Genomic DNA, 24,505 nt, shown 5'->3' on the forward strand with positions numbered 1-24,505 from the left:
TAGGTGTAACCCAATCCCAGACATCCCCCCGGTGTCCTGTGCTAGGTGTAACCCAATCCCAGACACATCCCCCCCGGTGTCCTGTGCTAGGTGTAACCCAATCCCAGACAGATCCCCCCGGTGTCCTGTGCTAGGTGTAACCCGGTCCCAGACAGATCCCCCCCGGTGTCCTGTGCTAGGTGTAACCCAATCCCAGACAGATCCCCCCGGTGTCCTGTGCTAGGTATAACCCAAACCCAGACAGATCCCCCCCGGTGTCCTGTGCTAGGTGTAACCCAATCCCAGACAGATCCCCCCCGGTGTCCTGTGCTAGGTGTAACCCGGTCCCAGACAGATCCCCCCCGGTGTCCTGTGCTATGTGTAACCCAATCCCAGACAGATCCCCCCGGTGTCCTGTGCTAGGTGTAACCCAATCCCAGACAGATCCCCCCCGGTGTCCTGTGCTAGGTGTAACCCAATCCCAGACATCCCCCCGGTGTCCTGTGCTAGGTGTAACCCAATCCCAGACACATCCCCCCCGGTGTCCTGTGCTAGGTGTAACCCAATCCCAGACAGATCCCCCCGGTGTCCTGTGCTAGGTGTAACCCGGTCCCAGACAGATCCCCCCCGGTGTCCTGTGCTATGTGTAACCCAATCCCAGACAGATCCCCCCCGGTGTCCTGTGCTAGGTGTAACCCAATCCCAGACAGATCCCCCGGTGTCCTGTGCTAGGTGTAACCCAATCCCAGACAGATCCCCCCCGGTGTCCTGTGCTAGGGGTAACCCAATCCCAGACAGATCCCCCCGGTGTCCTGTGCTAGGTGTAACCCAATCCCAGACAGATCCCCCCGGTGTCCTGTGCTAGGTGTAACCCAATCCCAGACAGATCCCCCCGGTGTCCTGTGCTAGGTGTAACCCAATCCCAGACAGATCCCCCGGTGTCCTGTGCTAGGGGTAACCCAATCCCAGACATCCCCCCGGTGTCCTGTGCTAGGTGTAACCCAATCCCAGACAGATCCCCCCGGTGTCCTGTGCTAGGTGTAACCCAATCCCAGACAGATCCCCCCGGTGTCCTGTGCTAGGTGTAACCCAATCCCAGACATCCCCCCGGTGTCCTGTGCTAGGTGTAACCCAATCCCAGACAGACCCCCCCGGTGTCCTGTGCTAGGTGTAACCCAATCCCAGACAGATCCCCCCGGTGTCCTGTGCTAGGTGTAACCCGGTCCCAGACAGATCCCCCCCGGTGTCCTGTGCTATGTGTAACCCAATCCCAGACAGATCCCCTGGTGTCCTGTGCTAGGTGTAACCCAATCCCAGACAGATCCCCCCCGGTGTCCTGTGCTAGGTGTAACCCAATCCCAGACAGATCCCCCCCGGTGTCCTGTGCTAGGTGTAACCCAATCCCAGACATCCCCCCGGTGTCCTGTGCTAGGTGTAACCCGGTCCCAGACAGATCCCCCCCGGTGTCCTGTGCTAGGTGTAACCCAATCCCAGACTGATCCCCCCCCCCCCCGGTGTCCTGTGCTAGGTGTAACCCGGTCCCAGACAGATCCCCCCCGGTGTCCTGTGCTAGGTGTAACCCAATCCCAGACATCCCCCCCGGTGTCCTGTGCTAGGTGTAACCCAATCCCAGACAGATCCCCCCCGGTGTCCTGTGCTAGGTGTAACCCAATCCCAGACAGATCCCCCTGGTGTCCTGTGCTAGGTGTAACCCGGTCCCAGACAGATCCCCCCCGGTGTCCTGTGCTAGGTGTAACCCAATCCCAGACATCCCCCCGGTGTCCTGTGCTAGGTGTAACCCGGTCCCAGACAGATCCCCCCCGGTGTCCTGTGCTAGGTGTAACCCAATCCCAGACAGATCCCCCCCGGTGTCCTGTGCTAGGTGTAACCCAATCCCAGATAGATCCCCCCCGGTGTCCTGTGCTAGGTGTAACCCGGTCCCAGACAGATCCCCCCCGGTGTCCTGTGCTAGGTGTAAACCAATCCCAGACATCCCCCCGGTGTCCTGTGCTAGGTGTAACCCAATCCCAGACATCCCCCCCGGTGTCCTGTGCTAGGTGTAACCCAATCCCAGACAGATCCCCCCCGGTGTCCTGTGCTAGGTGTAACCCAATCCCAGACAGATCCCCCCGGTGTCCTGTGCTAGGTGTAACCCGGTCCCAGACAGATCCCCCCCGGTGTCCTGTGCTAGGTGTAACCCAATCCCAGACAGATCCCCCCCCGGTGTCCTGTGCTAGGTGTAACCCAATCCCAGACATCCCCCTGGTGTCCTGTGCTAGGTGTAACCCAATCCCAGACATCCCCCCGGTGTCCTGTGCTAGGTGTAACCCAATCCCAGATAGATCCCCCCCGGTGTCCTGTGCTAGGTGTAACCCAATCCCAGACAGATCCCCCCCCCCCGGTGTCCTGTGCTAGGTGTAACCCGGTCCCAGATAGATCCCCCCCGGTGTCCTGTGCTAGGTGTAACCCGGTCCCAGACACATCCCCCCCGGTGTCCTCTGCTAGGTGTAACCCAATCCCAGACAGATCCCCCCCGGTGTCCTGTGCTAGGTGTAACCCAATCCCAGACAGATCCCCCCCGGTGTCCTGTGCTAGGTGTAACCCAATCCCAGACAGATCCCCCCCGGTGTCCTGTGCTAGGTGTAACCCAATCCCAGACTGATCCCCCCCCGGTGTCCCGTTGGTGTCACCGGTCTCGGGCACACACCATGCAATAATGCCTTGTTCTGAATCAGCCCGTATCCCGCCCATTCACCCGCACAGCTGGGGGCATTTTTAGTGTTTCCAGTGTATTTTATCTGCTTAACCATGTCATGGCCTCCGGTAGCGTGAATCCAGCCTAGTCATTTCAGCCCATTAAAGGGGTGTGGGGTATGTGCCGGGGGGAACGCAATGCTCCAGCAGCGCTGATTCTCAGAACAATGCGGGACCGGCCCAGACATGTCCACAGATTGATCCGTGTTGGAAGGAAAAGATGCACTGGCAAATTATTATTATAAGGCTTTGTAACACGTGGCTGGCCAGCGTGGCAGCGGAGGACTTCATCTGGCAGTAGTGTCACAGATGTCACGTGGCTGGCCAGCGGGTTAGTAGTGTCATAGATCCCACGGGTGGTTTCCTGCCTTTTCTTCCCCCGTGTCACTGGCCTCTGATCAGCAGTGCGGACATGGCGTGAATGAGGCGTGTGAGCGGGCGATCTCTGGCCGGTAATAACCCCGGTAATGCTGCTGTTTTACCCTGGATAAGGACAGCGAGGGGTGTTGGTGAATAAGATATTAAGCCCGTGCATGGAGACGTATTACAGAAAGGGGGACAGGATTCTGTAATGTGCCAAAAAGCCCCAGAGGTTCCTCATCCCATAAAAGGAGGAGCGGCTCAGTGAGTAACAACACTGACTGGCACTGAGTGTGAAGCAGGGGAGCCTGGGAGAAGGAGCGGCTCATTGAGTAACAACACTGACTGGCACTGAGTGTGAGGCAGGGGAACCTGGGAGAAGCAGCGGCTCAGTGAGTAAAGACACTGACTGGCACTGAGTGTGAGGCAGGGGAACCTGGGAGAAGGAGCGGCTCAGTGAGTAAAGACACTGACTGGCACTGAGTGTGAGGCAGGGGAACCTGGGAGAAGGAGCGGCTCAGTGAGTAACGACACTGACTGGCACTGAGTGTGAAGCAGGGGAACCTGGGAGAAGGAGCGGCTCAGTGAGTAACGACACTGACTGGCACTGAGTGTGAGGCAGGGGAACCTGGGAGAAGGAGTGGCTCAGTGAGTAACGACACTGACTGGCACTGAGTGTGAAGCAGGGGAGCCTGGGAGAAGGAGCGGCTCAGTGAGTAAAGACACTGACTGGCACTGAGCGTGAAGCAGGGGAACCTGGGAGAAGGAGCGTCTCAGTGAGTAAAGACACTGACTGGCACTGAGTGTGAAGCAGGGGAACCTGGGAGAAGGAGCGGCTCAGTGAATAAAGACACTGACTGGCACTGAGTGTGAAGCAGGGGAACCTGGGAGAAGGAGCGGCTCAGTGAGTACAGACACTGACTGGCACCGAGTGTGAAGCAGGGGAGCCTGGGAGAAGGAGCGGCTCAGTGAGTAAAGACACTGACTGGCACTGAGTGTGAAGCAGGGGAACCTGGGATGAGCGGCTCAGTGAGTACAGACACTGACTGGCACCGAGTGTGAAGCAGGGGAACCTGGGAGAAGGAGCGGCTCAGTGAGTAAAGACACTGACTGGCACTGAGAGTGAAGCAGGGGACCTGGGAGAAGGAGCGGCTCAGTGAGTACAGACACTGACTGGTACTGAGTGTGAAGCAGGGGAACCTGGGAGAAGGAGCGGCTCAGTGAGTAACGACACTGACTGGCACTGAGTGTGAAGCAGGGGAACCTGGGAGAAGGAGCGGCTCAGTGAGTAAAGACACTGACTGGCACTGAGTGTGAAGCAGGGGAACCTGGGATGAGCGGCTCAGTGAGTACAGACACTGACTGGCACTGAGTGTGAAGCAGGGGAACCTGGGAGAAGGAGCGGCTCAGTGAGTACAGACACTGACTGGCACTGAGTGTGAAGCAGGGGAACCTGGGAGAAGGAGCGGCTCAGTGAGTAAAGACACTGACTGGCACTGAGTGTGAAGCAGGGGAACCTGGGAGAAGGAGCGGCTCAGTGAGTACAGACACTGACTGGCACTGAGTGTGATGCAGGGGAGCCTGGGAGAAGGAGCGGCTCAGTGAGTAAAGACACTGACTGGCACCGAGTGTGAAGCAGGGAACCTGGGAGAAGCAGCGGCTCAGTGAGTACAGACACTGACTGGCACTGAGTGTGAAGCAGGGGAGCCTGGGAGAAGGAGCGGCTCAGTGAGTAACGACACTGACTGGCACTGAGTGTGAAGCAGGGGAACCTGGGAGAAGGAGCGGCTCAGTGAGTAAAGACACTGACTGGCACTGAGTGTGAAGCAGGGGAGCCTGGGAGAAGGAGCGGCTCAGTGAGTAAAGACACTGACTGGCACTGAGTGTGAAGCAGGGGAGCCTGGGAGAAGGGGCGGCTCAGTGAGTAAAGACACTGACTGGCACTGAGTGTGATGCAGGGGAACCTGGGATGAGCGGCTCAGTGAGTACAGACACTGACTGGCACCGAGTGTGAAGCAGGGGAACCTGGGAGAAGCAGCGGCTCAGTGAGTACAGACACTGACTGGCACCGAGTGTGAAGCAGGGAACCTGGGAGAAGCAGCGGCTCAGTGAGTAAAGACACTGACTGGCACCGAGTGTGAAGCAGGGGAACCTAGTTCAATTCCCGGCGTCGGCTCCTTGTGACACTGGGCAAGTCACCAAAAACATAGATTGTAAGCTCCACGGGGCAGGGACCTGTGCCTGCAAAATGTCTCTGTAAAGCGCTACGTAAAACTTGCAGCGCTATACAAGAACATGCTGTTATTATTATTAATATAAGGAGAGCGGGCAGGTGTGAGGCCTCTGACTGGACATAGTGTGAGCAGCGTTTGGCAGTTCCACATCCTGAAGGTCAGTGCTGTCCAGATACAGTGCAGCGGCTGTGTTCAGTATATGTGGGTACTATGTATCTCTAGTGCCCCCCAGGTACATAGCACTGTGCCATTCGTACAGTACAGGGAATATAATATAAAGGTAACCTGCCAGAAAGGAGTTCCTGCCCGCAAGAGCTTACAATCTAACAGAAATAGTAGGGGTAAATACTGGTGCTTTGGTTTGCACTGGGGCGGCCAACTCCAGTTCTCAAGGGCCACCAACAGGCCAGGCATTAGGGATATCCCTGCTTCAGCACAGGTGGCTCTCATTCTGACTGAGCCATCTGTGCTGAAGCAGGGATATCCTGAAAACATGACCTGTTGGCAGCCATTGAGGACTGGAGTTGGCCACTCCTGGGTTAGTGTCCAACAGCATTCTGTAGTGTAATGAGCAATGGGGGGGGGGTGTTTTCAATAGATAATATCACCTGTGAGCACATTCACATGTCTAAGGCCTTGGACACGCTTACCGCTGGCGTGCTGAGGCGCAGCTTACCGCAAGCGCTCTCAGCAGCCGTCAGGGGGCGGGCCAGTGACGTCACGGAGCTGGTTCGCCCTCATTGGGCGAACCGCTCACGTGACCGGCCTGTCTCGCCGGCAAGCGGGGGAATTTTAAATTCCCCTAAGACCTGCGCTTCCGCAAGCGCGCGGAAGCGTAGGTGAGCCCCTACTAAAGCCGCTCTAATTGCGGCTGTAGGGGCTCAGTGCTGAGCGGGAGCTCGCCTCAGCACGCTTCCGCCAGCAAGCAAGGAACATGGCCGAGGCCTTAGACAGGTCTGCACCCTGCCTTTCACAATTATCACCTAGCATACAGTGCTTCCACTGCAGAAAGGGATTCTGGGAAATGACATGCAAATGAGCACACGTGCCACCTTTTGCCTGCAAAAGTATTTTACTGTGTATTTTTGTCATATTGGATGTAGCATTGGGCTTCTCTGTCGTCTGTGATAATGGTGAAAGGCGGGGTGCAGACCTGTCTAATGTGACTGTGCTCACAAGTGATATTCTTTATTGGCTTCAGTATATGCTAACGGTGGAGGTTTTCTGTCGCCTTTTTCACCCACCATAAATATATATATAAATAGTGTGTGTGTGTGTGTGTGTGTGTGTGTGTGTGTGTGTGTGTGTGTGTGTGTGTGTGTGTGTGTGTGTGTGTGTGTGTGTGTGTGTGTGTGTGTGTATATAGTCATTGGTATGGAGGTTTGCACTCACGTTTGTTAGAAGGCAGATGCTTGTCCCATATGAAGCATATAGACGTGTGGTAACCAGGGGGATCCTGATGACATATGACAGCACACCGCAGTGATAATCCAAAAAGTGTGTATTCTGAACACAGGGCCGCCAACGTTTCGGTCCTCGTAGAGGGACCTTCCTCAGGGCACTGCCCGGGCACCGGGGTTACTGAATCACATGGGGCCGCTGCGTTAGTATCCGGGTGTGAGAGCCCGGGCGCGGGGTTACTGAATCATAGCCAATCAGACGATCTGTTGTTTTTCGGTGGGTGGCGACTTTCAGCCATTTTGAATCGCAGCTTCTTATTTGCACGTCAATTGAAATGTTATTTTCATTGTGATTATTAAAAGGGAATTTAATAACATCTGTCCACTTGCTGCTGTATTTTATTTTTGTCTTTGTAACGGATCCCCGGATATACAATTGCCCCTCGGGAAAGCCTCAGTTACCCCATGCTGGGGCAGGTGGGTCTTGTAAGGGACTCAAATTGTTAACCCTTTTGCTGCAAGTGGACTTGTAGCGGAAGTTCTGAAAGCGTTAAATAGGCAATCCCTGTGAGGAACGAACGGCACTACTGCCAGTGATGTGACATGGTTACGGGGTCACGCCTGGGGGATTCATGCATTTTGTACCCAAATCTGACACCTATAGATATATTTAAATAATGTTTTAAAGTGATTGTGTAAACTTGCTGAGCGGAGACTTGGGAGGGTTTTATCCCCTCCGTCCTTTTGTCACTGTGCACTAAACAAGAGTTTGCGCAGGCAACACCCCCTCATCTTTATAACCGCGACAGGGTGGGCTAGAGGATGCCTGACAAGCGACCCCATTCAGAGGCTCAGAGGAAGGGAGCATTCTTCCGAATTAAGAAGCCAGAACAGGCTAATGTGCAGTAAGAGCTTGCACAGGCAGAGCCCCCTCCTCTTATCTTTAGTGGCTCTCTGATAAGTGGTAATAAAAGGCAGCGATGAGCTGCACTTCCCCATTCAGGGACTCCCAAAGAAATTGGCATTCATTTCCCAACACACAGAAGCCGCCGAACCCGGCCTGTTACTGGCCTGTTACCGGCCTTGGCCTGTTCGCATTGCTAGAATGGTTTCGGGAAGGCCGTTACATTGTTACATACTTTAAATGTGCGTGGGAGTGCACCTTCAAATATCGATTGTCCGTGCGGAGAGTGCGCCTGGAGAGTACGCCGGGAGAGTACGCCGGGAGAGCGCGCCGGGAGAGCGCGCCGGGAGAGCGCGCCGGCCCATTGGGCAGCAAAGGGGTCCAAGCAGAAGTCCTGCTGAGTTTAGTTTTCTGATCATATTGAAGTTAGGGGGGTCTTTTGTTACACGATCACAGGGGTTCCTCACCATTGATATATTACATAAAAATGAAAATAAAAAGTTGCTCAACAATCATGGCTGCCAGCAACTTCCTGCTGCTGTCTGTAACTGTGACAGGCGCCGCTTCCTATCGGCTGTTCGGCAGGAAGTTTCCCAGTAGTAAATGTTGCTCGTTCCATGAACCTTGCAGGGATAGGTGACATTTGGGACACAACATCCTCGGGCGGAGGAGGGGGGGTACTTAGTAATTGACCGGAGTAGAAAATATAATCAAGTGTGGGGCACTTGCTGCTTGCAATGTCCGTGGGCTCCGTTTGTAATGTTCCCGTGGGCAGGGCTCATTGGGACCTGTGAATGTTTGTTCCCCAGTGTCTGTCTGCCAAATCATTGTGAGGCCATGGGGCACAGACAGGCAATGCCAACACCCAATAAAAACAAACAAGGAATTGTGTGCGTGTGACGCTGTGTCCTGTATTGTGTGTGACTGTCCTGTATTGTGTGTGACTGTCCTGTATTGTGTGTGACTGTCCTGTATTGTGTGTGTGTCCTGTATTGTGTGTCCTGATCTGTGTCCTGTATTGTGACTGTGTGTGTGTTCTGGAGCCAAAGGGTTCACGCTGGGTAATGTATGGCCAGACAGCTTAACTAGTTCCTTTCACAGGCACCACAAGTTATTTGTCTTTTCTACACTTTATTGAAAAGCAGCAGGTTTACAAAGTTACTTGTAGATGTGGTGTAATGAGAGAGAGCTTCTCTACAGTAAGATGCTTATAGTGGGGGGGAAAGTAAAAACGGTACTCTTACCAAGAGCTGTAAGGCATGAGTAGTGCTTGCTCTGCAGTGGTATGAAGAAAGAAAATAGAGGGGGTCTCACAGGAACAGAGCCTGGGCTGAGGAAACTATGAAAACAGGCAGGGGGTAATGGAACAGTCCACTATGCCAGGGGAATAACAGGGGTTGTCATAGCAACCACTTCCAGGAGGTTAGGAGATAGAGAAAATAACTAAAGTATCCATTTCACCTGCACTGGGAATAATAACTGCAGGGAAAATACTACTACATAAAGGGCCAGCAGGCAGAGCTGCAAAAAGGGGGGGAAAACAACAGAACTATGATTCTTGTTCCAGGACACTCCCCGTCTGGTATCTGGAGATACCACTATATAATAGAATATGTGGAACATATGTGCAATGCAAACATAACATAACAATGCAAAAGTCCATGTCCACATAGCGAGGCGATACCGGCCGGTACCACTGGCGTCAAAGTCCTTTGGCCAAAATCTTCTGGTAAGGGAGGCCAGGATGCACTGTTCCAGTCCAGGTTTGATGGTTGCACCAAAATGTCTTTGTGCAAAAGTCTCCGGCACTGTTTAGTGCCTGTTTGTAATCCTTCACGTGCCCCAATGAAATTGGTTCCGCAGTCGGAGCATATTTGTCTGGCTGGTCCTCTGATGGCAAAGAATCTTCTGAGGGTGTTTCTGGGCCGTATATTCGTGAGTAACATGGATTTCTTGAAGCCTTGTCTCCATGCCCTCCTCTGGATCCACAAGTTCAAAGTCGTCAACTGGGGTTGATGGCGTTTCCGCGTGCTGCGTTAGAAACGTTGGTCCTGTGATCCACGATGTGTTCTGTAGTTGCACTGGGGGGCACTGATCTGGTGGCATGGTCTGCAGGATTTTAGTCTGTGGGTACATGGTACCATTGTTCTGGTTGGCTTGACTTCCTGATTCTTTCTGCACGGTTGGCCACGTATATGTGGAATCTTCTTTTCTCGTTGCTTATGCAACCCAGTACCACCTTGTTATCTGTGTAGAGCCTGACAGCATCTGGTTTGCAGTCAATTTCATTTTTGATGAGTTCTGCCAGTTCTACCACTGATACTGCGCCACATGGCTCAAGTCTGGGTATAGTGTGGTCGCGTTGTGGCACCACTTTAGCCTTGCTGAGGATGAACCTGACATGGTCGCCTCCATACGCATCCGTGGTTTTTTAAGTAGGCTACCGCTGCTATGGCCTTTGTAGAGGCGCCTTGGAACAAGCAAAGCTCTTTGCTGTGTACAGCGGTGAGAGATGTGGGTGAGTAGGGGCGTGGGATCTGAAGCTGCTCTAGGATCTTCAAAGAGTCCTTCCATGTTTCCCACTCTTTCCGTCTTTCTGGAGGTAGTGGGGTGTCCCAGTCCTGCTTCTCGAAGGCATTTCTCGGAGAAGAGACTTCCCTTGTATGGTGACTGGAGCCACGAACACCAGCGGGTCGTAAAGACTATTGACCATGGACAGGACCCCGCGTCGGGTGTAGGGTTTCCCTCGATGGACACCTGGAATGTGAATGCGTCTGTTTTAAGATTCCAGCTTATCCCAAGACTCCGCTGTATGGGAGGCGTGTCGGTCCCCGGATCCAAGTTCCTAAGGTCGCTTGCGTGGTCGTCTCTTGATGTCTGGAACGCTGTGCATCCTAAGCCCTCAGAATGTTTCTCTTGCACGAGAACGTCTCCACGTATTTTGGTGCTGTATCTTCGTATCTCTTTGTTAGTTCCTTTCAGGAGGTTGTTTTCTCCCTGTACATGACGAAGAACAGCCTCTTATGTCCGTGTAAATCCTTTCGTAAAATGTCTCTGCGACTGTCTCTTTTTAGACGTGTGAGAGGACAGTCTTTTTGCCCCTGCAGTTTCACCTGCAGGGCGCAATCTTTTGTGGCTATGCCAGCCGTGGCAGCTGGCTGCTTTGCCACTTGGTATTCTGCGGAGAGGAATGACTGTATGTCTTAGCTGTGCCATTGCTCGCAGGAGGACCGTCCGATTGTTTCTTTTCCTTTGGACGATCCTTTTGTCGGTCACCTTCAGGAGGATACTTTCTTCCTTGAGTGGAGTCGACTCAACGTCCTTAGTGGTCTGGACTACTGAGCATCCTAGGCCATTGTCACATTCCCCTGATGCGAAGATGGTTTTGTTGATCTCAAGGGTATGACCTTGTCTCTTCTCCTCACTTGGCCTTCCTGTCACTTGGAGATGGCCAACACATGGTTCGGAGAGGGATGTGTGTCCGCATTCTGTTATCACCGTTCTGCGGGCGTCAACATAGTCTGGTTCGTGTCCTTTATCAGTACACACGTTGCCCACTATCACCCATCCCAGGTCAAGTCTTTGGGCGTATGGTGCGTTGTGGGGTCCGTTATGTTTACGGACTTTATGTACCCTCAGGAGGTCCCTACCGAGCAGCAGCAAGATCTTTGCGCCTTGTTCTACCGGCGGAATGTAGTTGGCTATTCCTCTGAGGTGTGGGTGATGGCGTGCTACGTCTTGTGTGGGAATCTCATCCCTGTTTGCAGCCATGTAGTTGCACTCGAGTGTGGGGAGAGCTATCTTCACTCTGTTGTCCACTGAACGTATAACATAGCCCTTTGCTCTTCTCCCTGTTGTCTCAGTTAACCCTGCACAGGTTCTGAGGGTGTAGGATGAGGCATTGTCTTGTGCGTTGAATAAGTTGAAGAATTCCGTATTCGCCAATGATCTGTTACTTTGATCATCGAGGATTGCATATATCCAGATTGCCCTCTCAGGTTGTCCCTGGGGGTGCACTGCGACAAGGCATATTTTGGAGCAGGACCCTTTATCACATACTTTTCCGCAAACCTCGGTGCACTGAGACGTGACAGATGTTGGCTCTCCTTCTCCTTCCTCCCCGCCATGCTCCGCTATGGAGGATGGGTTGTTGAGTTGGTGGAGTGTCAGCGCCTCTGGATGTAGAGATGTTACGTGCTTGTCACTTTTACACACTGCACATTTGATGGCCTCTTTACAGTCTTTGGCTAGGTGACTCGTGGAATTGCAGCACCTGAAGCAGACTCCGAATTCTCTGAGTAACTTCTTGCGTTCCTCTATGGACTTCATCCTGAACCCGAAGCACCTGTTAAGTGGGTGTGGCTTCTTGTGTATGGGACATTCCGTTTGGGTCCCTTGGTTTCTTGTCTCCGGCGACTGACTGGTCGGGAGTTGTTTGGGTCATGGGGGACACGTCCGTCCTGTGGACCGAGATAGGTGTTCTAGCATTACCATATCTCGCCGCTGGTCTCTCATTCCTCAGGTTCCTTGCACTGTGTGTGGTCTGTGCACCTAAGATGAAACTGGGAGCGTTCCTTGTCTTTGCCGCTTCGCGGATGAAACTCAAGAAGGAGAAGGGAGGGAAGGCGACTTGCTTCTCCCTTTTGTATTTGGAGCCTTGTGACGTCCATCTTTCTTGGAGGTTGTAGGGTAGCTTCTCCAAGATGGGTCTCACTCCACGAGCTGAGTCTAGGACGTTGAGACCTGTCAGGGATTGGTCTGTTCTTGCAAGCTCCAGCTCCTGCAGCAGATCCCCGAGCTCTCGTAACTTCGAGCAGTCTTTGGCTGTGATCCTGGGAAAGCTGTTGACTCTTTTGAAGAGCGAATCCTCGACTGCTTCGGGGCTACCATAGCACTCTTCTAGCCTTTCCCATACTAGGTCAAGACCTACTTGGAAGTGGTTCACGTTCGCTGCCCTGAGTCTCTTCGCATGCTCTATGGATTCCTTCCCCAGCCATTTGGTTAGCAGGCTGAGTTCTTCCCTTGCGGAGAAGTCCAGGCTCTTGATTGCGTCCTTGAACGTGAACTTCCCTATTCAGTAGTTCTCTGGACGGTCGTCGAAGTTGGTAAGTCCTATTTGCACCAGGTCACGCCGGATCATGTACTTGCCCATGTATGTCAGGCCTGAGGCATCGGCTTGTTGGTCGCGTTCTGAGGTAGTTGCCGGGAGGGTCCTTGCGGTCGCCTCTTCCTTGGCGTGGACGTGTGATGACTGCTGGTCAGTGTGAGGGGCTGTGTTTTCCCGTGTAGGTGTGCTTGGATTGCGAGCCTGTTGTAATGTGTCCGTGTGTGCGCTGGCGTGTGGATCACTGTTGCGACTGTAAGCGTGTACCCTTAAAGGAACAGCGTCTTCTCCACGTGGACCTAGCAAGTCTTCGGTGTCTGTGGAGTCACTCCCGTCGTATTGAGATGGTGCGCTGGTGTTTACGCTGAAGAGGCTCCTTACATAGTCCTCAGTGCGTTGGACTGAGTCCTCTGAGATAATCCGTCTGTATGGTTGCTCCCCGCCATCCTGTTGCGCGGCTGTTTCTAAGACTTCAGCTTGGGCTATGGCGGCGGCGGCTTCCCTCTCTTGACTTGGGGCCTCTAGGATAACGTCCACCTCTGTCTTTTTACACGCAGCGGTGGCAGTGGCTGCAGCGGCGGTGGCAGTAGCTGTCTGCTCCTCCTCTTCTATGCGGGCCCTTTCTAGTTTCATGTCCGCTTCTTTCTGAGCGTATGCGGCCCTGGTACGTGCGGCCTATGCGTTGGCTCGCGCCTGGGTGGCCTTTGAGCTCGCGCTAGACACGTGAGATTGCGCTGATCTTGCTGACTTTGATAAGCGCCTGGATGTGCTGGAGCTCTTTTCTCTCACTCTGGGCGTCCGTGATGGCGGTCTGCACGATGCCGTCACGTTCTAGGTCAATCGCCTTTTGCAGGTCGCGTTCCCGCGTTAGTGTTAGTTTGTGTTAGTCCTTGTCAGATAGGTGAAATATGCCTGTGACAGCGCTATGTAACGTCTGTGGCATGGCTTAACCTGAGTAATAGCTTGATCTGCCTTTCCTGATCGCTAACGTCCGCCACATTACTCATTTCAAGTTCAGTGTTCTCCCAAGCCCTTTGTAAATTGGCGTGGTGCGCGTCAATGTCAGCTTCATATTTTTCGCGGGCCTTTTGTGTGTGTGTGACTATTCGTTTAGGCCTTGCGTCTGCCTGCGCCTGTTGCGTTTGTGCGGCGGTCTCTGTGTCTGAGTGGTCACTCTCCTGCGTGGTGTCTGGTGAGGCTCTGAGTTCCGCCATGCTGCAGGTGTGTGTAGGCCTTTAGCCAGTGCGTGTGGCATGCGCTCTGTTGCCTGCGTTAGCGATAGGCGACTGTCTCAAGTGATGCCGATCAGCGTCCTGACGCATTCAGTGTAGTGGTAGCTGTACTCACAGGTGTCCGGTGGCTCTGACCCGTGTCCTGGTGGGTGTCCGCAGGGGTAGGTGAGATGGTAGCTCCTCACTGTGAAGCTGTGCAGAGGGTGGACTCAAAACAGAATGGGGCTGCTGCCTTGTGTGTGAGGCTGCAGGCTCTGTGTGCAGTGTAAGGCTGAGTCCATGGTGACTCCAGCCGTGCAGAGGCGCGCTGAGGCTGAGGGAAGCGGGTGCTTTCCTGGCCTTAGTTCGCGCGCCGTCCGTGGGCGTGTCGGGGGGACGGGCTGTGACGTCACGCAGCTGGTTCGCCCTCATTGGGCGAACCGCTCACGTGACAGGCCCTGCGCTCCTGTGAGCATCGAAACGGGGAAAAAAAATTACGAGCTACACCTCCGCACACCTGCGCGAGCCCCTGCTAAAGCCGCTCTCATTGCGGCTGCAGGGGCTCACTGATGAGCATCAGCACGGGTCAGTGGATAAGTACTGACCATGGACTCAGCCTTAGGCCTCGGCCATGTTACCTGCTGGCGTGCTGAGGCGCACTGAGGCTCAGGGAAAGCGGGTGCCTTCTCTGGCCTTAGTCAGCGCGCCGTCAGGGGGCGTGTCGGGGGCGGGCCAGTGACATCTTGGAGCTGGTTCGCCCTCATTGGGCGAACCGCTCACGTGACCGGCCCTGTGCGCCGGCAAGCGGAGAAATCTAAAATTCTGGTAAGACCTGCGCTTCCGCGCGCTTGCTAGCGTAGACGAGCCCCTACTAAAGCCGCTCTAATTGCGGCTGTAGGGGCTCAGTGCTGAGTGGGAGCGCGCGTCAGCGCGCCTCTGCCAGCAAGCAGCAACCATGGACTCGGCCTAAGGCTGCTTGCTTATACTGCTGCAGAAGCTGTGTACGTTGTTGCTGTTTAAAGCTGCTGCAAGTTTCTGTTTAAAGGCTGCGTAAGCTGTGGCTTCTATGCTGTCCTCAAGGTATATAGGAGGCATTGTTACTGTTCTGGAGCCAAAGGGTTCACGCTGGGTAATGTTTGGCCAGACAGCGCAACTAGTTCCTTTTACAGGCACCACAAGTGATTAGTCTTTTCTACACTTTATTGGAAGGCAGCAGATTACAAAGTTACTTGCAGATGTGCTGTAATGAGAGGGAGAGAGAGGGAGGGAGAGGGAGAGGGAGAGGGAGAGAGAGAGAGAGAGAGAGAGAGAGAGAGGGAGAGGGAGAGGGAGAGGGAGAGGGAGAGGGAGAGGGAGAGGGAGAGGGAGAGGGAGAGGGAGAGGGAGAGGGAGAGAGAGAGAGAGAGAGAGAGAAAGAGAAAACTGTGAGTACAGGCAGGGGGCAATGGGACAGTCCACTATGCCAGGGGAATAACAGGAGGCCAGGAGATAGAGAAAGTAACTAATGTAACTAATGTAACTAATGTATCCATACCGCCTGCACTGGGAATAATAACTGCAGGGAAAGTGCTACTACATAAAGGGCCAGCAGGGGGAGCTGCAAAGGGGGGAAAGGGAACAGAACTATGATTCTAGTTCCAGGACAGTGTGCGTGTGTGACTCTGTGTCCTGTATTGTGTGTGCGTGTGTGACTGTGTCCTGTATTGTGTGTGCGTGTGTGACTCTGTGTCCTGTATTGTGTGTGCGACTGTGTCCTGTATTGTGTGTGACTCTGTGTCCTGTATTGTGTGTGCGTGTGTGACTCTGTGTCCTGTATTGTGTGTGCGACTGTGTCCTGTATTGTGTGTGACTCTGTGTCCTGTATTGTGTGTGCGTGTGTGACTCTGTGTCCTGTATTGTGTGTCCTGTATTGTGTGTGCATGTGTGACTCTGTGTCCAGTATTGTGTGTGGCTGTGTGTCCTGTATTGTGTGTGCGTGTGTGACTCTGTGTCCTGTATTGTGTGTCCTGTATTGTGTGTGCATGTGTGACTCTGTGTCCTGTATTGTGTGTCCTGTATTGTGTGTGCGTGTGTGACTCTGTGTCCTGTATTGTGTGTCCTGTATTGTGTGTGCATGTGTGACTCTGTGTCCTGTATTGTGTGTGACTGTGTGTCCTGTATTGTGACTCTGTGTCCTGTATTGTGTGTGCGTGTGTGACTCTGTATCCTGTATTGTGTATGCGAGTGTAACACAGTGTCCTGTATTGTGACTCTGTGTCCTGTATTGTGACTCTGTGTCCTGTATTGTGACTCTGTATCCTGTATTGTGTATGCGAGTGTAACACAGTGTCCTGTATTGTGACTCTGTGTCCTGTATTGTGACTCTGTGTCCTGTATTGTGTATGCGAGTGTAACACAGTGTCCTGTATTGTGACTCTGTATCCTGTATTGTGTATGCGAGTGTAACACAGTGTCCTGTATTGTGACTCTGTGTCCTGTATTGTGACTCTGTGTCTTGTATTGTGACTCTGTGTCCTGTATTGTGACTGTGTCCTGTATTGTGACTTTGTGTCCTGTATTGTGACTGTGTGCTGTATTGTGACTTTGTGTCCTGTATTGTGACTGTGTGCTGTATTGTGACTGTGTCCTGTATTGTGACTTTGTGTCCTGTATTGTGACTGTGTGCTGTATTGTGACTTTGTGTCCTGTATTGTGACTGTGTGCTGTATTGTGACTGTGTGCTGTATTGTGACTTTGTGTCCTGTATTGTGACTGTGTGCTGTATTGTGACTTTGTGTCCTGTATTGTGACTGTGTGCTGTATTGTGACTGTGTCCTGTATTGTGACTGTGTGCTGTATTGTGACTTTGTGTCCTGTATTGTGACTGTGTGCTGTATTGTGACTTTGTGTCCTGTATTGTGACTGTGTGCTGTATTGTGACTGTGTGCTGTATTGTGACTTTGTGTCCTGTATTGTGACTGTGTGCTGTATTGTGACTTTGTGTCCTGTATTGTGACTGTGTGCTGTATTGTGACTGTGTCCTGTATTGTGACTGTGTGCTGTATTGTGACTTTGTGTCCTGTATTGTGACTGTGTGCTGTATTGTGACTTTGTGTCCTGTATTGTGACTGTGTGCTGTATTGTGACTGTGTCCTGTATTGTGACTGTGTGCTGTATTGTGACTTTGTGTCCTGTATTGTGACTGTGTGCTGTATTGTGACTTTGTGTCCTGTATTGTGACTGTGTGCTGTATTGTGACTTTGTGTCCTGTATTGTGACTGTGTGCTGTATTGTGACTGTGTGCTGTATTGTGACTGTGTGCTGTATTGTGACTGTGTGCTGTATTGTGACTTTGTGTCCTGTATTGTGACTGTGTGCTGTATTGTGACTTTGTGTCCTGTATTGTGACTGTGTGCTGTATTGTGACTGTGTCCTGTATTGTGACTGTGTGCTGTATTGTGACTTTGTGTCCTGTATTGTGACTGTGTGCTGTATTGTGACTTTGTGTCCTGTATTGTGACTGTGTGCTGTATTGTGACTTTGTGTCCTGTATTGTGACTGTGTGCTGTATTGTGACTTTGTGTCCTGTATTGTGACTGTGTGCTGTATTGTGACTTTGTGTCCTGTATTGTGACTGTGTCCTGTATTGTGACTTTGTGTCCTGTATTGTGACTGTGTGCTGTATTGTGACTCTTCATCACCAACACATTCAAAGCGTCCGTGTTACCATTAGAATGAGTGCCATTTTATTTTCCAGCATGTATTGTCCCTGGCCCCTGGCCCCTGGCCCCTGGCCCCTGGCTTATGGAGGTACCAGGGACCCCACGGATTCAGGGGTAACCAGCGGGCTTAACCTTTATTACATAGCCTGGTTACACCCACCCGGCACACGGGGGCTGGCCTGTGACGCGCTGGTCTGTGATGTGGGGGGGCTGGCCTGTGACGCGCTGGTCTGTGATGTGGGGGGGCTGGCCTGTGACGCGCTGGTCTGTGATGTGGGGGGGCTGGCCTGTGACGCGCTGGTCTGTGATGTGGGGGGGCTGGCCTGTGACGCGCTGGTCTGTGATGTGGGGGGGCTGGCCTGTGACGCGGTGGTCTGTGATGTGGGGGGGCTGGCCTGTGACGCGGTGGTCTGTGATGTGGGGGGGCTGGCCTGTGACGCGCTGGTCTGTGATGTGGGGGGGCTGGCCTGTGACGCGCTGGTCTGTGATGTGGGGGGGCTGGCCTGTGACGCGCTGGTCTGTGATGTGGGGGGGCTGGCCTGTGACGCGGTGGTCTGTGATGTGGGGGGGCTGGTCTGTGACACGCTGGTCTGTGATGTGGGGGGGCTGGCCTGTGACGCGCTGGTCTGTGATGTGGGGGGGCTGGCCTGTGACACGCTGGTCTGTGATGTGGGGGGGCTGGCCTGTGACGCGCTGGTCTGTGATGTGGGGGGGCTGGCCTGTGACGCGGTGGTCTGTGATGTGGGGGGGCTGGCCTGTGACGCGGTGGTCTGTGATGTGGGGGGGCTGGCCTGTGACGCGCTGGTCTGTGATGTGGGGGGGCTGGCCTGTGACGCGGTGGTCTGTGATGTGGGGGGGCTGGCCTGTGACGCGGTGGTCTGTGATGTGGGGGGGCTGGCCTGTGACGCGGTGGTCTGTGATGTGGGGGGGCTGGCCTGTGACGCGGTGGTCTGTGATGTGGGGGGGCTGGTCTGTGATGTGGGGGGCTGGCCTGTGACGCGCTGGTCTGTGATGTGGGGGGGCTGGCCTGTGACGCGCTGGTCTGTGATGTGGGGGGCTGGCCTGTGACGGGGGAGGGGTCTGTGATGTGGGGGGGCTGGCCTGTGACGCGGTGGTCTGTGATGTGGGGGGCTGGCCTGTGACGCGGTGGTCTGTGATGTGGGGGGGCTGGCCTGTGACGCGGTGGTCTGTGATGTGGGGGGGCTGGCCTGTGACGCGCTGGTCTGTGATGTGGGGGGGCTGGCCTGTGATGTGGGGGGCTGTCCTGTGACGCGCTGGTCTGTGACGCGGTGGTCTGTGATGTGGGGGGCTGGCCTGTGACGCGCTGGTCTGTGATGTGGGGGGCTGGCCTGTGACGCGGTGGTCTGTGATGTGGGGGGGCTGGCCTGTGACGCGCTGGTCTGTGATGTGGGGGGGCTGGCCTGTGACGCGGTGGTCTGTGATGTGGGGGGGCTGGCCTGTGACGCGCTGGTCTGTGATGTGGGGGGGCTGGCCTGTGACGCGGTGGTCTGTGATGTGGGGGGCTGGCCTGTGACGCGCTGGTCTGTGATGTGGGGGGCTGGTCTGTGATGTGGGGGGCTGGTCTGTGATGTGGGGGGGCTGGCCTGTGACGCGCTGGTCTGTGATGTGGGGGGCTGGCCTGTGACGCGCTGGTCTGTGATGTGGGGGGGCTGGCCTGTGACGCGCTGGTCTGTGATGTGGGGGGGCTGGCCTGTGACGCGCTGGTCTGTGATGTGGGGGGGCTGGCCTGTGACGCGCTGGTCTGTGATGTGGGGGGCTGGCCTGTGACGCGCTGGTCTGTGATGTGGGGGGGCTGGCCTGTGACGCGGTGGTCTGTGATGTGGGGGGGCTGGCCTGTGACGCGCTGGTCTGTGATGTGGGGGGGCTGGCCTGTGACGCGCTGGTCTGTGATGTGGGGGGGCTGGCCTGTGACACGCTGGTCTGTGATGTGGGGGGGCTGGCCTGTGACGCGCTGGTCTGTGATGTGGGGGGGCTGGCCTGTGACGCGGTGGTCTGTGATGTGGGGGGGCTGGCCTGTGACGCGGTGGTCTGTGATGTGGGGGGGCTGGCCTGTGACGCGGTGGTCTGTGATGTGGGGGGGCTGGCCTGTGACGCGCTGGTCTGTGATGTGGGGGGCTGGCCTGTGACGCGCTGGTCTGTGATGTGGGGGGGCTGGCCTGTGACGGGGGAGGGGTCTGTGATGTGGGGGGGCTGGCCTGTGACGCGGTGGTCTGTGATGTGGGGGGGCTGGCCTGTGACGCGCTGGTCTGTGATGTGGGGGGGCTGGCCTGTGACGCGCTGGTCTGTGATGTGGGGGGGCTGGCCTGTGACGCGCTGGTCTGTGATGTGGGGGGGCTGGCCTGTGACGCGCTGGTCTGTGATGTGGGGGGGCTGGCCTGTGACGCGCTGGTCTGTGATGTGGGGGGGCTGGCCTGTGACACGCTGGTCTGTGATGTGGGGGGGCTGGCCTGTGACGCGCTGGTCTGTGATGTGGGGGGGCTGGCCTGTGACGCGGTGGTCTGTGATGTGGGGGGGCTGGCCTGTGATGTGGGGGGCTGTCCTGTGACGCGCTGGTCTGTGACGCGGTGGTCTGTGATGTGGGGGGCTGGCCTGTGACGCGCTGGTCTGTGATGTGGGGGGGCTGGCCTGTGACGCGGTGGTCTGTGATGTGGGGGGCTGGCCTGTGACGCGCTGGTCTGTGATGTGGGGGGCTGGTCTGTGATGTGGGGGGCTGGTCTGTGATGTGGGGGGGCTGGCCTGTGACGCGCTGGTCTGTGATGTGGGGGGGCTGGCCTGTGACGCGGTGGTCTGTGATGTGGGGGGGCTGGCCTGTGACGCGCTGGTCTGTGATGTGGGGGGGCTGGCCTGTGACGCGCTGGTCTGTGATGTGGGGGGGCTGGCCTGTGACGCGCTGGTCTGTGATGTGGGGGGGCTGGCCTGTGACGCGGTGGTCTGTGATGTGGGGGGGCTGGCCTGTGACGCGCTGGTCTGTGATGTGGGGGGGCTGGCCTGTGACGCGGTGGTCTGTGATGTGGGGGGCTGGCCTGTGACGCGGTGGTCTGTGATGTGGGGGGGCTGGCCTGTGACGCGCTGGTCTGTGATGTGGGGGGGCTGGCCTGTGACGCGGTGGTCTGTGATGTGGGGGGCTGGCCTGTGACGCGGTGGTCTGTGATGTGGGGGGCTGGCCTGTGACGCGCTGGTCTGTGATGTGGGGGGCTGGCCTGTGACGCGCTGGTCTGTGATGTGGGGGGGCTGGCCTGTGACGCGCTGGTCTGTGATGTGGGGGGGCTGGCCTGTGACGCGGTGGTCTGTGATGTGGGGGGGCTGGCCTGTGACGCGCTGGTCTGTGATGTGGGGGGGCTGGCCTGTGACGCGGTGGTCTGTGATGTGGGGGGGCTGGCCTGTGACGCGCTGGTCTGTGATGTGGGGGGGCTGGCCTGTGACGCGCTGGTCTGTGATGTGGGGGGCTGGCCTGTGACGCGCTGGTCTGTGATGTGGGGGGGCTGGCCTGTGACACGCTGGTCTGTGATGTGGGGGGCTGGCCTGTGACGCGCTGGTCTGTGATGTGGGGGGGCTGGCCTGTGACGCGCTGGTCTGTGATGTGGGGGGGCTGGCCTGTGACGCGCTGGTCTGTGATGTGGGGGGGCTGGCCTGTGACGGGCTGGTCTGTGATGTTGGGGGGCTGGCCTGTGACGCGGTGGTCTGTGATGTGGGGGGGCTGGCCTGTGACGCGCTGGTCTGTGATGTGGGGGGGCTGGCCTGTGACGCGCTGGTCTGTGATGTGGGGGGGCTGGCCTGTGACGCGCTGGTCTGTGATGTGGGGGGGCTGGCCTGTGACGCGCTGGTCTGTGATGTGGGGAGGGGTCTGATGTGGGCTGGGTTATGGCGGGGGAGGGGTCTGATGTGGGCTGGCCTGTGACGGGGGAGGGGGCTGGGTTATGGCGGGCGCAAGTTAGCGTCTCAGTTTCTCTTAGCATGAAGTACTATGCGAGACACAGCCCTGCTGTGTGACATGAACCAGCCTCCCCGGCTTCATAGTCAGTGTCACTGTTTGCAGAGTCAGTGCCTTTACTCACTGAGCCTCTCCTTCAGCCTTTACTCGCTGAGCCTCTCCTTCAGCCTTTACTCACTGAGCCTCTCCTTCAGCCTTTACTCGCTGAGCCTCTCCTTCAGCCTTTACTCACTGAGCCTCTCCTGCAGCCTTTACTCACTGAGCCTCTCCTTCAGCCTTTACTCGCTGAGCCTCTCCTTCAGCCTTTACTCGCTGAGCCTCTCCTTCAGCCTTTACTCACTGAGCCTCTCCTTCAGCCTTTACTCACTGAGCCTCTCCTTCAGCCTTTACTCGCTGAGCCTCCTTCAGCCTTTACTCACCGAGCCTCTCCTTCAGCCTTTACTCACTGAGCCTCTCCTTCAGCCTTTACTCACTGAGCCTCTCCTTCAGCCTTTACTCACTGAGCCTCTCCTTCAGCCTTTACTCGCTGAGCCTCTCCTTCAGCCTTTACTCACTGAGCCTCTCCTTCAGCCTTTACTCGCTGAGCCCCTCCTTCAGCCTTTACTCACTGAGCCTCTCCTTCAGCCTTTACTCACTGAGCCTCTCCTGCAGCCTTTACTCACTGAGCCTCTCCTTCAGCCTTTACTCGCTGAGCCTCTCCTTCAGCCTTTACTCGCTGAGCCTCTCCTTCAGCCTTTACTCACTGAGCCTCTCCTTCAGCCTTTACTCACTGAGCCTCTCCTTCAGCCTTTACTCGCTGAGCCTCCTTCAGCCTTTACTCACCGAGCCTCTCCTTCAGCCTTTACTCACTGAGCCTCTCCTTCAGCCTTTACTCACTGAGCCTCTCCTTCAGCCTTTACTCACTGAGCCTCTCCTTCAGCCTTTACTCGCTGAGCCTCTCCTTCAGCCTTTACTCACTGAGCCTCTCCTTCAGCCTTTACTCGCTGAGCCCCTCCTTCAGCCTTTACTCACTGAGCCTCTCCTTCAGCCTTTACTCATTGAGCCTCTCCTTCAGCCTTTACTCGCTGAGCCCCTCCTTCAGCCTTTACTCACTGAGCCTCCTTCAGCCTTTACTCACTGAGCCTCTCCTTCAGCCTTTACTCACTGAGCCTCTCCTTCAGCCTTTACTCGCTGAGCCCCTCCTTCAGCCTTTACTCACTGAGCCTCCTTCAGCCTTTACTCACTGAGCCTCTCCTTCAGCCTTTACTCGCTGAGCCTCTCCTTCAGCCTTTACTCGCTGAGCCTCTCCTTCAGCCTTTACTCACTGAGCCTCCTTCAGCCTTTACTCACTGAGCCTCTCTTTCAGTCTTTACTCACAAAGCCTCTCCTTCAGCCTTTACTCACTGAGCCTCTCCTTCTGCCTTTACTCACTGAGCCTCTCCTTCAGTCTTTACTCACAGAGCCGCTCCTTCAGCCTTTACTCACTGAGCCTCTCCTTCAGTCTTTACTCACAGAGCCGCTCCTTCAGCCTTTACTCACTGAGCCTCTCCTTCAGCCTTTACTCACTGAGCCTCTCCTTCTGCCTTTACTCACTGAGCCTCTCCTTCTGCCTTTACTGACTGAGCCTCTCCTTCAGCCTTTACTCACTGAGCCTCTCGTTCAGCCTTTACTCACTGAGACTCTCCTTCTGCCTTTACTCACTGAGCCTCTCCTTCAACCTATACTCACGGAGCCGCTCCTTCAGCCTATACTCACTGAGCCTCTCCTTCAGCCTTTACTCACTGAGCCTCTCTTTCAGCCTTTACTCACTGAGCCGCTCCTTCAGCCTTTACTCACTGAGCCTCTCCTTCTGCCTTTACTCACTGAGCCTCTCCTTCAACCTATACTCACTGAGCCGCTCCTTCAGCCTATACTCACTGAGCCTCTCCTTCAGCCTTTACTCACTGAGCCTCTCTTTCAGCCTTTACTTACTGAGCCTCTCCTTCTGCCTTTACTCACTGAGCCTCTCCTTCAGCCTTTACTCACTGAGCCGCTCATTCAGCCTTTACTCACTGTGCCGCTCCTTCAACCTATACTCACTGAGCCTCTCCTTCAGCCTTTACTCACTGAGCCTCTCCTTCAGCCCTTACTCACTGAGACTCTCCTTCAGCCTTTACTCACTGAGCCTCTCCTTCAGCCCTTACTCACTGAGCCTCTCCTTCAGCCTTTACTCTCTGAGCCTCTCCTTCAACCTTTACTCGCTGAGCCTCTCCTTCAGCCTTTACTCGCTGAGCCTCTCCTTCAGCCTTTACTCACTGAGCCTCCTTCAGCCTTTACTCGCTGAGCCTCTCCTTCAGCCTTTACTCGCTGAGCCTCTCCTTCAGCCTTTACTCACTGAGCCTCCTTCAGCCTTTACTCACTGAGCCTCTCTTTCAGTCTTTACTCACAGAGCCTCTCCTTCAGCCTTTACTCACTGAGCCTCTCCTTCTGCCTTTACTCACTGAGCCTCTCCTTCAGTCTTTACTCACAGAGCCGCTCCTTCAGCCTTTACTCACTGAGCCTCTCCTTCAGTCTTTACTCACAGAGCCGCTCCTTCAGCCTTTACTCACTGAGCCTCTCCTTCAGCCTTTACTCACTGAGCCTCTCCTTCAGCCTTTACTCACTGAGCCTCTCCTTCTGCCTTTACTCACTGAGCCTCTCCTTCTGCCTTTACTGACTGAGCCTCTCCTTCAGCCTTTACTCACTGAGCCTCTCGTTCAGCCTTTACTCACTGAGCCTCTCCTTCTGCCTTTACTCACTGAGCCTCTCCTTCAACCTATACTCACGGAGCCGCTCCTTCAGCCTATACTCACTGAGCCTCTCCTTCAGCCTTTACTCACTGAGCCTCTCTTTCAGCCTTTACTCACTGAGCCGCTCCTTCAGCCTTTACTCACTGAGCCTCTCCTTCT

At 55.3% G+C, this 24,505-nt stretch overlaps 1 protein-coding gene across 3 annotated transcripts in view; it reads left to right on the forward strand.

Annotated features, from left to right (window-relative positions):
• The window catches only part of LOC142486382 (FHF complex subunit HOOK-interacting protein 1B-like), a 75,034-nt gene that overhangs the window by 12,143 nt on the left and 38,386 nt on the right, over positions 1-24,505 (forward strand). The gene's annotated exons all lie outside the window — the stretch shown is intronic.

Source organism: Ascaphus truei, unplaced genomic scaffold, assembly GCF_040206685.1.
Source record: "Ascaphus truei isolate aAscTru1 unplaced genomic scaffold, aAscTru1.hap1 HAP1_SCAFFOLD_831, whole genome shotgun sequence".
NCBI classification, from domain to species: Eukaryota; Metazoa; Chordata; class Amphibia; order Anura; family Ascaphidae; genus Ascaphus; species Ascaphus truei.